This window comes from Bombina bombina, chromosome 3, assembly GCF_027579735.1.
Source record: "Bombina bombina isolate aBomBom1 chromosome 3, aBomBom1.pri, whole genome shotgun sequence".
NCBI classification, from domain to species: domain Eukaryota; kingdom Metazoa; phylum Chordata; class Amphibia; order Anura; family Bombinatoridae; genus Bombina; species Bombina bombina.
Window position 1 is genome coordinate 451,741,381 of NC_069501.1, and position 16,625 is coordinate 451,758,005.

A 16,625-nucleotide genomic window follows, 5' to 3' on the forward strand; every position below is an offset into this window, starting at 1 on the left:
CTGCTATATGGTTTAAATAATACAACTCTATTCCTTCCAAATAATAATACAAAGTATGGTTAAACCCATAAACCTACATCTATAAATACATCCTTTCAAAGTGTAATACTCCTCAACCATAGTGTGATCTGAGGAAGAGACTACAACTAGTGTCACACAATCTTATAGTGTGACCCGGGAATAATGCATGTTATAGATAGCTAAACAGATAGAATATATATATGTGTGTGTGTGTGATTTATGTTTTATCATATGGCTTTATAATTCTATGACTATAAAACACCTGTCAGTATACCACAAATGCTGTAACATTGTATCTGGTACAGTTTCTTGTTTTTTGACAGGATCATACATCATTTTGGCTGCTTGATGTGCATGCTTTCGTTCTTTCTTATCATTATGCTAGTTAGACATCTACTGATTTTAGTAGCTAAGTCTTTGAAGTGAAAAACCTGGTGCCAGCTTATTGTGACTTTGTCACCTCATCTTCTTGTCATCCTGTTGGGGGATGGTGAATTAGAATAAGGGATGCCAATACAGATTACAGTGTTTATTATGTCACAGATAAACTAAATGGCAAAGGGTTACAAAAAAAATAAATAACCCATATTATACCAAAGAAACAGTGAGCCATTATATTAGGACCACTGCTTTTTTTTACACCCAGCCTCACCGCAATGCTTTTCTCTAGAAGACACAAAACCTCAGCATTCTTTCTGTGATGTCTTTGGCTTCTTTCAAGGCAAAATTCTTAAGACGCTTTTGTTAACTAAAAGGAAGGAATTCTGTGCTATTTATTTACTGTGACAAAGCCTATGTCATGTAGTATATAAAAAAAAGACTATTTAGCTATGTATAACATGTAAGTGTATATATATATATATATATATATATATATATATATATATTATATATATATATATTTATAATTAGTTTTTTTTTAATCGTATGTTGGTTATATGGAGACTATTATGGCCATCTATGTAAAGGGACATTACGTCTCCTAAGAGCAAGCTGTATTAATAACTATTACTAGTTTTCACTGAATAAATAAAATATATATTATTATTATTATTATCATTTATTTGTAAAGCGCTGCCAAATTCCGTAGCGCTGAGTACAATGATAGGGGTATACAATGACAAAGATTTGTGATAAAATACAAAACATAAAACTAAACAAAACTAGTACAGGAGGAATAGGGCCCTGCTCCGGGGAGCTCACAGTCTACAGGTTTAGGGTGCAGAGACATTAGGTTGGGGTAGCTTATCACATCGGTTGTAGTTGCAGTAGTGAGTCAGGCAGTTCATGTTGTATTAGTTTGGTTCGGATGCGGGATGGAGGAGAGATGGTAAGCCTCTCTGAATAGGTGAGTTTTCAAGGAGCATCTGAAGCTATACAAGGTTGGAGACAGTCTTATGGAGCGGGGTAGAGAGTTCCAGAGGACAGGAGCAGCACGTGCAAAGTCTTGGAGACGGGAGTGGGACGTAGAGATAACAGGAGTGTAGAGACATAAGTCAGAGGGTGATTGAAGAGGACGGGATGGGGAATATTTCACGATGAGAGAGGAAATATTGTTGGGAGTTAGACTGTTGAGTGCTTTGTAAGATAGGGTTAATACTTTAATTTTTATTCTGGAGTGTATGGGGAGCCAGTGTAGAGACTGGCAGAGCGGCGCAGCTGATGTAGATCGGCGACTTAGGTGGATGAGTCTAGCAGAAGCATTCATAATAGATTGGAGGGAGGTGTTTTGGAAGGCCATTTAGGAAGGGACGAATTCTGGAAATGTTGTGTAGGTGTGAATGGCAGGATTTGGTAAGCGCTTGTATATGTGGGTTGAATGTTAGTTCTGAGTCTAGTGTGACCCCAAGACAGCGGACCTGGGGTGAGGTTTTGAGAATAGAGTCTCCAACCGTCAGAGAGATGTCAGGTGTTGGATTATATATATAATACCTTCATTAGCTTCCTGTATCTAAGGTAATATATATCAAATATGCTTCTGTTTTAAAGGTACAGCAGCAAGTCTGTCTCCCAAATATCACAGACAGCAAGACAATCAGAAATCCTACTTGGGAACATGCAAGTATTTTGGCCCCCCGAGAGAGACTTTACCTATGTATTTAACCAGTTTGCAGGGTTTGAACACTTAGGGCCGAATTATCAAAAAATTGCAGGCATGGAGAGAAATCACAGAATTTTCTTCTTCTTCTGCACTATATTGTGATGTGGGTGTCTATCCTTCACACCCAGGACCCTGCTTAGGAAGATAAAAAAAGCAAATTTTACCTTGAGAGCAGTTTATGTATTTATTTATTTTGGAGAGATCTTGCAATACTAACTTTAAATATCTCTTTTACCCCTTAAAGGTATAGGAAAGTCACAATTAAACGTGCATGATTCAGATAGAGCATGTCTTAAGATACTTTTAAATTCACTTCTATTTTCAAATGTGCTTCGTTCTCTTAGTATCCCTTGATGAAAAAGAATACGCACATATCCTACATCAGTGGGAGCTGCTGCTAATTGGTGCCTGCACACATTTGTCTCTTGTGATTGGCTAACTAGATGTGTTCAACTTCCTGTCAGTAGTGCAGTGTTGTTCCTTCAGCAATGGATAACAAGAGAATGAAGTAAATTTGATAATAGAAGTAAATTGCAAAGTTGATCAAAATTGTATGACATTTTTGGGTTTACTATCCCTTTAACAACCTTGACATACCCTGTGCGTCACTGGTTGTTAAGGGATTGTGTGGCTTTAGTAATGCGGGTCTTTCTGCAAGCGGCAAGTCTGTGCTATTAGTCCTTCCCTCCACCCGGAAGGCTTGCTAAAATATTGTGGTGTCGCCGCTGGTGGCGAGACCATGCTATTGAAAATGGCACTCCCTTAGAATGACCAACAACGTACAGGGTACGTCACATTTTATTAAGGGGTTACCTATTATCCTAAAAAAAGTGTGTCTGGCAATCTTCTTATACTTTATGGTGTATTACTGAAATATTAAACACACCTAGATAGGTGTGACTGGGGCTGGGCTGTCAGTTACTGCAAAGCTGTCAGAACTCCACCCTACATTTGAATGCATTTAGAGTCTTTCTGAACACTAACACCAGGGTTATTAAGTGAGGCAGGTGCAACTATATATTACATGGTAATACATGTGGACCTCTTTGCTAATGAATTAGAGGAAGGGTGCTAATCAAAGAGGAAAGCAGGTTACAGGCGGGAACATTTGGATGTTCTCAAAAGCCTAATGTGTCTATAACACACAGTAGGAGGTTGATTAGAGGTCTCTCTCCCTCTTGTGATTCTTCTAACATAAGCATACAGCTCCCAGAGGCAGATGTCTTTTGTTTACATAGACACCAAATAACACTGGAGGGGGGGGGGGGGGTCTTCCAGATCTAAAGTTGCCTATCAGAGGAATACACATTTCTTTACAGTGAATACTTTAAGGAAATGAAACATTTTGAATGTATAACTATTTATTGAAAAGTAATTTACTGTATAGGGTGTGCACAGTACTATGTGAAATAAAATGGATAGGAAGGTCAAAACTGAAATGTGAATTTTGATATTAAAGGGACAGTTTAGTCCAAATTAAGTGATAGTACAAAATAGGGCTAGGGAACCCTAAGGAGGTGCGCTCATCTATGGAAGGACCGAACGGGGATATATAGGAAAACAAAAACTCAGAATGGCGGCCGCTCTCCCAGAAAAAGTGGTCAAATGAAGATCCTTTGAAGACAGAAGAGCAGGCACCACATTGAACAATATCGTCAGGACTAGTATACAGATAAGACAGACAAATGGCAACTCACATAGGAGGAGGCACAAACAGTGGTATCAACTGCAGGCCGGGACCTATTAGTCGCCCGATAGACTCACTCCCAGTATCCAAGAGCCGGTCAAGTGGTAGAGTCCCCGGATTGGTGAGACGCTACCACGTGACCTGCTCTTGGATACTTCTCCTATGTGAGTTGCCATTTGTCTGTCTTATCTGTATACTAGTCCTGACGATATTGTTCAATGTGGCGCCTCCTCTTCTGTCTTCACAGAATCTTCATTAGTCTAAATTAAACTTTCATGATTCAGATAGGTCATGTCATTTTAAACAACTTTCCAATTTACTTTTTTCATCAAATTTGCTTTTTTTTCTCTTTTTTTTTTGTTTGTTAAAGATTAATCCTAGGCAGGCTCATAGGCTGATTTCTAAGACTATGCAGTCCACCTCTTATCTCACTGTCTGGCTGTGAATAGCTAATAACATGTACTGTTTGTTCATGTTTGCCATATAGATAACATGGCGCTAACTCCAATGGAGTTATTTAAGAGTCAGGACTAGTTGCCTGAAATGCAAGTCTGTCAAAATATCTGAGATAAGGAGTCTGTCTGCAGAAGTTTAGATACAAGTTAATCACATAGGTAAAAAGTATATTAATATAACAGTGTTAGTTATGCAAAACTGGGGAATGGGTAATAAAGGGATTAACTATCCTTTTTAACAATACAATTTTGGGTGTTGACTGTCACTTTAAATAACAGCATCTGCACTAGTTATTACATTTTCAGTAGCATATGCACATATGCTAGATGTGACTAGAGGATTCAAACAATATGCCTGTTCAGAGATCTGCTCGAGATGTGTATTGTGACAGTGAAGACTTAATTTGTGTCATACAAGCCACTGCAGACTCCCTGAGAACATGTGGTGGGTTTAAATGCTGGTGAACAAGGCACTCACAGCATATCTGCATATGCCACTGGAAAACAGTAATATCTTTTTTTGCTAATGAATAGGGTGACCATATTGCCGCTTTAAAAAGGGACACATATGAAAAATACATATGTCAGGGCTGTTTTCAGGGCTGTTTAAAGAAATGTTTTGTATAAGAACCCTGACACATGTATTTTTCATATGTGTCCCTTCTTAAAGCGGCAATATGGTCAGCCTACTAATGAAAGCATAATGCAAAAAATGCTTCTATTTAAAATGTAAATGTGCACATGTAAAAGTTGGGGTGCACGGGTGTGTGATGTGCTCCCATTCACCACTGTAGCATCCCCAAACTACAAAGGTGCCAGCCAGATTCCCTGAATCTCAAATATAGTACTGATTTATATATGCCCAGTACTCTACACAGTAGATAGAGCGAGTTAACGGAGATTTAAAATAGATATATAACAAAATAAAGGTAGAAATGTAGAAGGAAATTATGTCCTTCACAAATGAGGAATGTAGTTTTTGTGCTGCCCTAGGCACTGGGAATCAAGCTTCCTGTAACCCCCATAACCAACAATTCATATTTCCACTTATATTTCTCACAAATAGGGGTCAGGGATGCATGGAGGGGTCATAACCCCTATTAGAAAAACAAGGATAACTGATAGACATGTGCATGGCGAAAAAATTTGGCTCGGTTCAGTTCGAATCGATTCAGATTTTTTCAAATTTCGTTTTAGATCGATTCGAATTCGGAAAAATTTGAATCAATTTGTTTCGGATTCGTTTCGGATTTATTCGGATTCGAATAAATTCGTCTGCATTTGGTTTGATTCGGTTCGGTTTGGAAATTCGGAATTTCTGTAAGTATTAGGTGGGATGTGCTGTGTATTAGACTAGTATTATGTACTGTATATTAGGTGTAACCCATAGCAGAATGATATAACCTAATATACTGTACAATACTAGTGTAATCCATGGCCATCCGAATCTACCGAATAAATCCGAACTAATTCGGATTTATTCGGTAGATTCGGCACTATTTTAATTTGGAAATTCAAATTGATCCGAATACCGAATTTACCAAATTTGGCTGAATTTCCGAATCAATCCGAAACGAATCGCACATTTCTAATAACTGATTAATTATATAATAAAATGAATACATACAACATTTGGAGAACATAGCACTGAGAGGGACTGATGCTACAGACTACACTTTAAAATATGCTGCCTCCCAAAATCATTCTTCCCTAGGCAAATGCCTAGCACAAAATGTGCCCCTGCCCTCAATAGTACCCCTGTACTCTTAAAGGGACAGTGTATACCAATTTTCATATAACTGCATGCAATAGATACTACTATAAAGAAGAAGATGCACAAAAATTCCAGCATAAAACCTTTTAAAAACTTACATAGAAGCTCCAAGTTTAGCACTGTTGATAAGGTTGGCTGGGACACCCAGTGAAAAATAAGAAGAGCAAACACTCCCCCCTCCCCCGATTCACTGCATAAGAAAAGACAGATAACAGAAACAAGAGCCAGCAGGAGTCTGTAAACGTGAGTATACATCTGACACTGTGAGGCTTGGTTAGGAGTCTGAAAATCAGCACAATGTTATTAAAAAATAACCAAATCATTGTTGCAAAAACACTACCAGATGGGCTATATAAATGGATCATCTACAAAACATTTATACATAGAAAAATCTAGTGTACAATGTCCCTTTAATACTGAGTTTCTTGTTCAACGTTTTGTCCCTCAAAATAAAATGATCTAGGACCACCCAATGGGTTTCAATGTATAACATTTGTTTACTTCTATAATTTTATAAATGGATTCCCTAACACACACTCATTGTTTTCCATCCATATATATCAAGCATATCTTGAGTCAGAACAGAAGCATAATAAACAAAACCACGTCACAGAAGCTATATCCTACTAGTATTCAACTGTGTAAATCTGTTCACTGGTAAAGGAGAACTCTTAAAACAGACATAAAGCTTTTTTTCTGAATTGAGGAAATCAACTACTTAAAGGGACAGTCTAGGCCAAAATAAACTTTCATGATTCAGATAGAGCATGCAATTTTAAACAATTTTCCAATTTACTTTTATCACCAATTTTGCTTTGTTCTCTTGGTATACTTAGTTGAAAGCTTAACCTAGGAGGTTCATATGCTAATTTCTTAGACCTTGAAGGCCATCTCTTTTCAGAATGCATTTTAACAGTTTTTCACCACTAGAGCGTGTTAGTTCACATATTTCATATAGATAACACTGTGCTCGTGCACGTGACGTTATCTGGGAGCTAGCACTGATTGAATAAACTGCAAGTCTGTTAAAAGAACTGAAATAAAGGGGCAGTTTGCAGAGGCTTAGATACAAGATAATCACATAGGTAAAAAGTATATTAATATAACTGTGTTGGTTATGTAAAACTGGGGAATGGGTATTAAAGGGATTATCTATCTTTTAAAACAATAAAAATTCTGGTGTAGACTATCCCTTTAATGTACAATGTATGTACTTAGATGAGAGTTTTCGTTCTGTTTCCTCCAATATTATATCCTATTTTTAAATCTGTTTATAATCCGTTAATTATTAAGATTAGGAAACTAACGTGAGATTAACTTGAGAATTTCTATTATGTATTAAATTTATAGCAATAAATTCCCGGCTTTTTTAGAGTTTGAGTGAGAATATATACTCTGAAATTAAAGGGCCATTAAAGTTGAAAAATGACATGGTCTACTTTGTTACAGCATGTAATTTAAAGGGACACTGAACACTTAACACATTTCATGCACCTCCCTCTAATTGTGGCTGCTGCCATTATGGAAGTTTGGTAACACTGCGAGTATCAGAAGGAGAGTTACTGTACGTGAGCAATGGGGTCAGAAATGGAATACAGTGAATCACATATTTCAACATGGTGACACCCATAACTAGAGGGAGGCACAGAATAACTTCCCTTTAAAGGGACAAAAGGGTTTAAACACGCAGTAAAAGTACCTCTTGGGACCCACAGCGGGTCCCAAGCAGAAACTGCTGCTGATCCAATCAGCAGCGCTATTCAAACCATTTAAAAACTTAATTTTGTCAGTAAAATTTGTAATGTTTTGCATTTCCAAAACAAACTCCTTGAAAAAGTTTATTTATCTTTTCTCTATTGCAGTGTCTTTAAATTGTTCTGCAATCACGGTGCATCATGTAGAAATGTCAGGGATCTGAATTTCGTGCACTGCAACCCTCTCAGGAGGGCAGTGGAAACCTACTATTTTCATATTTACTACAAGAAACACAGGGAAAATAAAAATGTAAATGCATTACAGATTATTTTTTTCTATATACGTAGGTTTAAATGTACAGGGCAACTTTTTCCTCTGCAAATCAAAAATGGTGATTTCCAAGTATAATACAAAATATAGAAATGTGAAAACTGCAAAAGAAAATTTTAACAAAGCTTTTTTTTTTTCACAAACATTTTTTTGATCTCTAAACTGAATATGGATCTTTTAAAACAAGACAAACAGTTTATGTAACAAACATAAAAATGAAACATCTTTTTTTTTGTATGGCTATTGATGTCCCAGAATGCTTTGCCAGGATTGTAAGGCCTCCCTTTGTAATTGAGAACCCCAGAGCCAAAGGTTTCCTGGTTTCCTTAGAAACTGGGTGGTGATGAAAGAAGGATCCCTGCACCTGCAGGTGAATGGGCAACAATGTGGCTGAAAGGAAGAGGGGTGGGCTTCCCATGATGGCATTTTGTGAAAAGGGGCAGAGTGCCAGTGTCCTTTGATAAACAAAAATCACCAAAATGTTTAATATTTCCAATTCTTTAAAATGCAAAACTTTTACTCTAAAACTGATCTTCTCACGTACAGGAATACCCATTGAGAGGTCAAATAGAGAAGCTATACATGCCAAGGGCCAAATATGATACTGGAATGAAAAAAAAAACAAAAAAAAAAACAGAAAAACAAATATTTTCCCCCTCAGGCTATACTGAAGGATGGTACATACCAGGCAGTGTTAAAAAAATGTGACTGACCTATAATATTAGACTGTAAAGATTAGTACAAGTTCACACACTACTTGTTTTCTACTTTATATCACAGATTAGTTTTGAACAAACAGTCTATTTTTGTTTAAAAAAAAAAAAAAGGTTAAATGTATTATTGCTATTCTGCAAAGAAATGTTTCTAAATATTGTTCTTTTATAAGTATGGTATTCAACTGGAGATTCACAAAAGAATTAAAAAAATAAGGAATGGTAATGGAGTACGTAGCTTATTTAATTTGTGCGTTTAAGAGTCACTTGCGCATTGGAAAGGAAGCTAAAAAAACAAAAAAAAAACATGTTATGCTTTCAGGGGAATAGGAAGGACGCAAAATAAGCATTCGGTGAAGGGATGTGATGAAACACTGAGCCATTATAAAATTGTATATCTATATAGTAGTTGTTAAAATAAATCAAGAGGAAAGCATTCCAGTCAGCGTCTGTCTTAACATAAACACAATGTCGAAACCTCCAAAAAATAACAAGTTTTTTAACTCTGGTTTGACTACAAATTAACACCCATATCAGTCAATGAAAGTTTTTTGTTTGAAATCTTTATTTAACTTAGGTGATTCATTTATTTATTTTTGCTTCATTTATATGATTTGTATGGCATTCCAAGTGTTTGAATTAGTTAAAGGAGCAGGAAAGTTAAAGGTATATGAAACCCACATGTTTTCTTACATGATACAGATTAAAGGGACACTAAACCCCAAAATTTTCTTTCATGATTCAAGTAGAGAATGCAATTTTAAACAGCATTCCAATTTACTTATACTATTTAATTTGCTTCATTATTTAGTTATCCTTTGTTGAAGAAATAGCAATGCACATGGATGAGCCAATCACATGAGGCATCTATGTGCAGGAACCAATCAACAGCTACTGAGCCTATCTAGATATGCTTTTCAGCAAAATATATCAAGAGAATGATGCAAATTAGATAATAGAAGTAAATTAGAAAGTTGTTTAAAATTGCATGCTCTTTCTAAATCATGAAAGAAAGAAAAAAAAAAGCAGGCAATTTTATGCAACTTTCTAATTTACTCCTATTATCAATTTTTCTTCGTTCTCTTGGTATTCTTTGTTGAAGGAGCAACGATGCACTGCTGGTTGCTGACTGAACACATGGGTGAGCCAATGACAATTGGTATATCTGAAAGCACCCACCAATCAGCAGTTAGAACCTAGGTTCGTTGCTGCTTCTGAGCTTTCCTAGAAAAACCTTTCAGCAAAGGATAACAAGAGAAGGAGATTTTAGGTTTAGTGTCCCTTTAAAATGAAACTTGATTATCATGGTTCAAGTAGTGCATAGAATTTAAAGAGACTTTTCAATTTACTTCTGTATTGAAATTTACTTTGTTCTCTCTGTATCCTTTGCAAAAACTAGATGGGTTCAGGAACAGCAGTGCATTTCTGAGAACTACCTGGTGATTGGTGGTTACCCACATATAGCTCTTGTGATTGGCTTGCTAGATGTGCATAAGAGTTTGAACACATAGTTACATGCAAGCAATAGAGCTTTTTCATTCTTTTCACTTTTATGTAGAAAAAAAAGCTACGTGTGTTTGTTAGCTTCTATATAGCAAACCACTATCAATTTTATTGCAAACCTATGATCCCTGTTTTTTTTTTTTATTGGGCTTGTTTGTCCCGTTCATGTGTCCCTGACCATCTTTAAATTGAGTTAGTGGGCGTCTCAGGGGACAGCAGAGTTCCCTGTGAATAGGGCAGCGCATAAGCAAAATATACCACTAATAGATTATATGCCTTATGGAAGAGGTTTTTTTTCCCTCCACTGGTTTAAAAAATGCCATAACCCATTTTCAAATGAATCGAATCCAATGGCTTGGTATTGTATAAACGTGTCAGATACTCATTATTACAATCTTTTTTAAATGGTATTCTATGGCAGTGTTTCTCAACTGGCGGCTTTGAGTACCCCCAACAGGCCAGGTTTTCATTATAGCTGAACCAGTGCACAGGTGAATTAATCAGCTGATCAGTAACCATGGTTACTAACCTGCTCTCACCCGTCAGCTGATTACTTCACCTGTGCACTGGTTCAGCTATAACAAACACCTGGCCTGTAGTTGAGGACTGCGGTTGAGAAACACTGTTCTATGGCATAAAAAAATTAACACTTTTCATACCAGTTTTCACATTTTTTTTCTTAATTTACCTAATTTACCTCATGAAAACACAATTTGACTATTTTTATGCCATTTCTTGGCTGTTTTCTTTCAACTGTCGATTTTGCACATGCTCAGTTTACATTATTTATCAGTATGATTAAAATAATAACAAATACATCTTTTAAACTATGAAGTATGTTCCCAAATAAACAGTTAACATCAGAATGTTAAAACATGGTCGCAATCATTGTTTAAATGTTATATTTTTTTTATTTTTTTTACACAAAATGATAGAAAACGGTTATATGCACACACATCATGATGATTCATGAAAGTTAATAGACTATAAAAGACATCAGCAATAAAATATTTTTTTTTCATGACATTCTCCTGACATTTTTGCTTCTATATATGCCTGTTGCATAACTTTTATTATGCTTTTACCCAATCCAAATATATGAATTATCAAAGGCATAACTAGGGCAGGGTAACTAGTTCAAACTGACTTGTTTCTCATAGGTTGAAAAAATGTTGGTAAACAAGCTAAAATATAGTCTGAGCATGATGTTTTTGCATAGGGAAGAAACTGGAATAAAGGTAGTGTTGTCACCTTTTCTGAAAAAATAAAAATAAAAAAAATACAAATACTGGCCATACTCATTAGCATACATTTGCATAAATAGTTATACATAAATCAAGAACTAAAGCTCCTAGGACTGGTTTAAAAAAATCTATTGTTTATAATTAGATTCCAATACACTTTGTTTCTATATGTTATCTTTATTTGACCTGAACCTTTAAAAATACTGATTATGACAGTAAAACACCAGCTGGGGGACAATCCTAAATATAGGCCAAACAATTTGTGAGTTTCTATTGTCAAAATTGTTGTGAATGACAATAATTATAGTTAGAAGAAAAAAATCCCATTTTGGGATTATTCTGCTACCTCCCAAAACCATGAATGTCCTAATCTCCAGTCTAGTACTTAAAAAATAAATATATCAGTCTCTTTTAAGTCCTCCCTGAGGCTGCTAGGTAAAATAAAGATGTATAGGACTAATTAATGGGTGGGGGGCTATTATGACTATCCACTGTGTTGGTGCCATAAAAGTCCTAAATATGTATATATTACACTACACAAATCTATTTGTTGTTTCAGTGAGTGAGTTTGGACCTATACTGGGCATGACTAGTACCACCCCAAGCTGTATCATACATGATACACAACAAAGGAATGCAGTATTTTCTGTATTATTATCCTTCCAGGTATAAATTGTGACCTAGAGGTCATTGGCCTAGAGGTCATCTGTAAGTACCCCTGCAGTGCAAGATAGGCTGGTTTAACTGCTACCACTTGGTGCCACTGGCACTCCCAGTAAACTGACCATTGACATCCAGTCACACCAGGTTTTCAAGTTAGGGAAGATTCTCTTCATTATGGCCAAAGGCACCTAAACCTTGTGGTTTGTTTAATGAGTGAGCCGTAGCTTAAATTGAAAAGGATATTAAACTGGAAAAAAAGTTAGTTATGCATATGCATAAATACTAATACATGCTTACTTATTTATTTAAACCAAGTTGACATTAAAGTTGTTTATTCTGAAGGAAGTGCATGTTTGTGCACAATGTGTCCATGACATAGAATATCACTCATGGGACTGTATTGTGTTTGAGAGTGCCCCTCTATTAATTCATCTTAATAAGACATGAGTCTAGCCAAATAAACCTACTGTGTAAAGGAATGCATAAGGGTATGGTCTGACAGATCTTGTAACTTGCATTCACACTCACCCACAGATGTAGGCTTTAAATTGTAATTTTTTAAAATATTCAATATTAAAATATTTAATTGAAAATATGTCAGCCTGGTGAATTGAGGGATCCATATAATTAAAGAAGTGAACTTACTAGAAATCCACAACAGATATAGAGAGAAACACAGACAAGCATGAAACCTGAGTAGTGTCAGTTTCAGAATGGGAGATGGGACATAGAGAAAGAGGAAAGGAGAAAATACTTGGAAATAAGAGTAAAAAATGCAATGGGCAGATACAGATTTAATTTTTGTTGTCTCCATTTTATTTTATGTTACTATGCAAAGTTGTGAAGTTTTGTTTAAATCAGGCAATGTAGACAATTCCCTAAGGGTGCCTAGTTTCAGATCAGTGTAATTCTGGTTGGTCTATACCTCCAGCTGACCAGTACAGCCAACCTGGTGATGAATAGACTCTACTTGTGTCACCAACTCTATCATCTATCTATCTATCTATCTATCTATCTATCTATCTATCTATCTATCTGTCTGTCTGTCTATAATCGATCTATCTGTCTATAACTGTCTGCCTGTCTGTCTGTGTCTGTCTGTCTCTATCTGTCCGCCTGTCTATATCATCTGTATGTCTGTCTCTATCTATCTATCTATCTATCTATCTATCTATCTATCTATCATCATATATATATATTTGTATATGGACAAATTTTTTTGTTTGAACATATTCTTTTTAAATATATATTACATTTAAAGATGCTGCATTGATACTTACTTTACAGATAAAGTCAAGATGTTAACAAACAGAAGCAAACAAAATCTTTATTTTGTTATTGGAAATTTGTGTACAAGATTAATTTCTAAAAATTCAAAGGTAAAAACATGCTTTGACACCAAAACCCATTATTTATTTTACTTTAATTAATTTGAATAATAAAAATGTTTCAGTCTTTCTGAATAATGTTTCATGTATCACCATTATATCACATTATAGAGGTCATTCAGTTCAATTGCATCTTTTCTAAAATGATTATTATGGAAAAAGCTACGTTTTCTTTATCACTCTGCAAAATAATAACTGATAATAGAATATTTTACATTTTAGACGCATACTAGATTATTACATTCTCTGGTGTTGTAACAAAGCATTACCTTCAGATATTTATGTTTTCATTCTCCTGAAGAATTTAACCATGCTTATATTGCAAATTGAAAAAAATAAAAACCCTGCACTTCCACAAGTAATGCGCTAAAAGTGAAGTGATGCTTCATATCTGCTAGTCCATTAATAAAAATAGGTCCCCGGGTGTGAACTTGCCTTACAAACGGCAAATACTTTCACAGCACTGCCCTCTAGTGGTGACAAATGAAGACTAGAAAACAAAAGAAAGTTATGTGACTATCAATTATCCAGTAAAAGCAGTAATTTATATTTATTTATGCTATAATTTACAGTGGAAATGCATGCCCTAGAACTCCACGCTTCTGGTATTTCATGATTTATATGGTTTTGATTTGCAATGTTTGACAAATATGTTTGTGTGAGCAGCTGTTGGCCATTTTTCACATTTTCCTTTGTTAAAAAAAGAACAGAAATCTACATATCCTGTTAAAGAGACATAGAAATCAAAATATATACCCCCCCTAAAAAAAAAAACAACAACAACTTTCCAATGTACTATTATTATTAAATGCACCTCTTGGTATCCTTTGTTTAAACAGCTCCATGAAAGCATACTGAGGTAGACTAAGGAGTGTGCACATTTTTGGTGCTATATTGCAGCAGAGTTCGCAACAATGTTTGTAACAATATTACACATACAGTATATGAGTGCAATGCTACTACTTATAGTAACATATTCATTGTATTCGAAAGGGTTTGCGCTACAGCTCAATCCAAGGTATCACTTTCTATTTTAACTCTTGATAACATGGTATTAATAATTATGCATTACCAATGTGCTTTCAAATACACATTTGGTTTAATTAAAGCTTAACGGGACACTCAAGTCAAAATTAAACTTTCATGATTCAGATAGAGCGTGCAATTTTAAAAAACTTTCCAATTTACTTCCATTAACAAAATGTGCACAGTCTTTTTATTTTTACACTTTTTGAGTCACCAGCTCCTACTGAGCATGTGCAAGAATTCACAGCATATACGTATATGTATTTGTGATTGGTTGATGGCTGTCACATGATCCAGGAGGAGTGGAAATAGATATAACTGAAATTTGTCAGAAAAAAATCTACTCATTTGAAGTTCAGTCTAAGGGGCCTATTTATCATATGTCTGTCGGACCTGATCCGACAGTGCGGATCAGGTCCGGCAGACATCGCTGAATGCGGAGAGCAATAGGCTCTCCGTATTCAGCATTGCACCAGCAGCTCACAAGAGCTGCTGGTGCAACGCCGCCCCCTCCAGACTCGCGGCCAATGGGCCGCCAGCAGGGGGTGTCAATCAACTCGATCGTACTCGATCGGCTGAATTCCAGCGATTCCTGTCCGCCTCATCAGAGCAGGCGGACAGGGTATCGGAGCTTGATAAATGGACCCCTAAGTGCTATTGCATTGTCTTGTTATCATGCATGTGTTGATTATGCAAATCTACGGTATTTACTGGTCCTTTGTTGACCCCCGCTGTAGTGTACACCATATATATGCATTGACTTGTAGAAGCAGAGCAAAAATGCAGGTGGTATGTACTGCGCACAAACAGTAATAGCATTTCATAACACATTCATTTAATGAGCTTAACTTGTACTCTGGCCCAAAATGTTTATACATACATAATAACAACTTCTAAACCAGCCAAAAGGCCCAGGGACCTCAATGCAGCCTTCCAATCTATTTAATTGGATCCTTCACTTCTCAGCAGAATTTCTTTTTGTCATTTTTTGTTTTTGTTTTATAGCTATAATATTCTTCTTCAAGTAGGAAACATATAGTGACAGAAATATAGAAGACATGGATGTGCTTAGTTCTAGTGGGTGTTGGGGGTGCAGTGAACCCCTTTAATAGGATATGAAACCCAAAAATGTTATTTTGTGATTCAAACAGAACATACAATTTTTATAAAGTTTCCAATTTACTTCTATTATCAAATTTGCTTTGTTCCCATGGTGTTATTTGTTGAAGAGATACCTAGGTAGGCATCTATATAACTATATGACAGGAAATTGTGGTGAAATGGAACATTCTTGCAAAATGGCTGCCATATAGTGCTCCAAAAATGGCAGGCTCCTAAGCATATGCCCCTACTTTTCAACAAAAGATAACATGTGAAGAAAGACATATTAATAATGAAAGAAAATTAGAAAGTTGTTTAACAGCACATGCTCTAGCTGAATCATAAAATAATAATGTTGGTTTTCATAACTGTTTTGTGGCAGGCCTCCCCCTCTCACTCCCCATTAGGAGGGTAATTTCTGCTGCTGCCTCTTGTCTACACAGCTTATCTGTAGCCATTACTGCGCTATTGCATTTTTTTTAACATAAGTGGTGGTTTTAACAAGCTATCAAAGTAACTATTAAAATAGCAAAATAAAGGTAAAGAAACAGTTTCTGTGCAATTGAATATACTTAATCAGACACAATCACTGGGAACACATAAAAGACTCTGTAAATGTGCCAGGTGCCCTATATTTACAAGGTAGTGACTTTTTAAACATGTCAAGGCCTCTCTGCAGAACAAGGAGAGAGGTAAAGAAGGGTATATTAGTATTTAAAGAAATAAAGATAGAAATAGATAGTAAATGATGAGGTTCCTCACCTATACCCCTGGGATGCTTAATATTTGACCTACTGATCTAATGTTTGCATCCTCCAATGTTATGGCCTAGTATCACAAACAGTGCCCCTATAGGGTTGTCACCTTTAGTTCAGGTCAAACCCTGAACACTCTTGCGGCGTGCACAGCACACCATGCGCCTAC